This window comes from Parus major, chromosome 4 (assembly GCF_001522545.3).
Source record: "Parus major isolate Abel chromosome 4, Parus_major1.1, whole genome shotgun sequence".
Classification (NCBI taxonomy): Eukaryota; Metazoa; Chordata; class Aves; order Passeriformes; family Paridae; genus Parus; species Parus major.
This window is the reverse complement of record NC_031771.1, coordinates 67,111,752-67,114,341: the sequence shown is the minus strand read 5'-3', so window position 1 is coordinate 67,114,341 and position 2,590 is coordinate 67,111,752. Positions and strand designations below refer to the sequence as shown.

The 2,590-nt window shown below is 43.5% G+C and overlaps 1 protein-coding gene across 1 annotated transcript in view; it reads right to left on the bottom strand.

Moving 5' to 3' along the window:
• LOC107202758 (exocyst complex component 6B) overlaps positions 1–2,590 on the bottom strand; it is a 302,495-nt gene that overhangs the window by 156,492 nt on the left and 143,413 nt on the right. The window lies entirely within an intron of this gene.

Below are 2,590 nucleotides of genomic sequence, written 5' to 3'. Positions count from 1 at the left end.
GAAAAGGAAGTAAAACTCCAAGAAATTTAATTATGGGTAAATGGAGCAATAAAAAACAAGGAAAAACGAGCAAAATACTAAAAAAAATCACATTTTAATAGGTTTTTCGCGACAAAAAATCCCATTTAGGTGAATGAAACTGCCAGAAAAAATCAAATTTAAGTGAGTGTAACTCCAAAAAAATCCCATCCAGGTTGGTTTAATCCATAAAATTTCTATGGATAAATAAGGATGCCTCAAAAAAATGCGAATGTGGGAAGTGAAATCCCCCAAAAAATCAAATAAAAATGAATTCTCCTCTAAAAAAAATCACATTTAGGTAAATAAAACGATTACAAAATCATAGAAATTGCTGTTTTATTATAAATTATATAAAAATAATTTATCCAAATATTTTAGCAAGAATTACATAGATCCAAAATGCCATTTTTAGGTGAGTTTAGCTCTAAAAAATTCAAATTTAAATAAATTCCACTCTAAAAAATGACCTTTAGGTGAATGAAAGGGTAAAAAATCACATATAAATCAGTGTAATTCCAGAAAAAAATCACATTTAGGTGAATATAACTCTTAAAAATTCAAATCTAACCAAATTCCACTCTAAAAAAATTACATTTAGGTGAATAAAACTATTAAAAAATCACATCTAAATCAGTGTCACTCAAAAAAAAATCAGTTTTAGGTGAGTGTAACTAAAAAAATTTAAATTTAAATAAATTCCACCCTAAAAAATGACTTTTAGGTGAACATAACTCTAAAAAAAATTAAATTTAGGTAAATAAAGCAATTAAAAAATCACATCTAAATCAGTGTCACTCAAAAAAAATCACTTTTAGGTCAGTGTAACTTAAAAAATTCAAATTTAAATAAATTCCACTCTAAAAAATGACTTTTAGGTGAACATAACTCTTAAAAAATTAAATTTAGGTGGATAAAGCAATTAAAAAATCACATCTAAATCAGTGTAACTCCAAAAAAAATCACTTTTAGGTCAGTGTAACTAAAAAAATTTAAATTAAATAAATTCCACTCTAAAAAAATGACTTTTAGGTGAACGTAACTCTAAAAAAAATCACATTGAAATAAGTTTATCGCTCCAAAACATCATTTCTAGGAGAGGGCAGCGGGGTCAGGGCAAAGCCAAGATTCCAGGGATGGAAAAATCCATGTAATTCCTGGGATCTGCCCAAAAAATCCCAATCTTTCAGGGCTTGGGAGCAGGAAAATGTCCTTTAATGTCGGTTTTGCTCCACTGAAATCCCACGGAACGCTCCGGCTCATTCCAAGCACAGAACCCAGCGGATCCTGGCTCCATCCCTGCTGCTCCTTACGCAGCAAAAAGTGGGGAAAAAAAGGCGAAAAACAGGGAAAAAAACCCAGCTCATTCTTTGGATTTGATGCTGGATTTGGTTGAAAGCCCCATTTGGGTTTGATTTTTCCCGGATTTTCCCCTCGGGAAGAGGCGCCAGGGAGATGGAAAAGGGAATTTGGGAAGGGTGGGATGGAGGAAGGAGAGATCAGAGGGGGGAATTTGCATTTTGTGTCTTTGGAGATGTTCCCTTGGCACTCCTTGGCCCGGGCTGAAAGCTCCGGCACCCAAAATCCCGGGAAAAGGGAGTGTTCTGTTGCCATGGGGCAGGAGAACAGGCAGGGATGAAAGGGCCGATGGACAGCCCTGGGAATGTTGTTGTTGTTTTCCCGGGATTTAATGAGGCTGGCAGGGAGGTGGGATGAAGAAAGGGGAGCTCGGGGCTCAGGGAGCATTTCCAACCCCAAAGTGCCCCGGGCAGGGTCCTGCAGGAGCGGGGATGGGCAGGGAAAAGCGGGATTTGGGGAGCAGCTCCTGGAAATGGAGCTGGGAAAGGACGGTGGGAAAATCAGTCCTGGGGCTGCAGAGGGTCCAGGCTGGAACAGGAACGAGGGGTCCCAGGATCCCAGCCTGGTTTGGGATGGGGGATCCCGATGGAGGGAGCCTGGGGAGATCCAGGATGGGATGGGATGGATTTTGTGGGATAAACTCCTCTCCCAGGCAGAACTGGAGTTAAAGATCTCCTCGGAGCAAGGAAAATCAGTCCTGGGGCTGCAGAGGGTCCAGGCTGGAGCGGGAACGAGGAATCCCAGGATCCCAGCCTGGTTTGGGATGGGGGATCCCAATGGAAGGAGCCTGAGGAGATCCAGGATGGGATTCCCACCCCCAGCTCCTGCCCCTGGAGCGGCTCTTGGAGCGGCCTGGGATGCTGGAAGTGTCCGTGACCATGGCAGGGCTGGGATGGGATGGATTCTGTGGGATAAACTCCTCTCCCAGGCAGAACTGGAGTTAAAGGATCTCCTTGGTGCAAGGAAAATCAGATCCTGGCACTGCAGAGTTCCTGGCTGGAGCGGGAACGAGGAATCCCAGGATCCCAGCCTGGTTTGGGATGGGAGCCTGGACCCCATCCCAGCCCTGCCATGGTCACGGACACTTCCAGCATCCCAGGCCGCTCCAAGAGCCGCTCCAGGGGCAGGAGCTGGGGGTGGGAATCCCATCCTGGATCTCCTCAGGCTCCCTCCATGGGATCCCCCATCCCAAACCAGGCTGGGATCCTGGGAT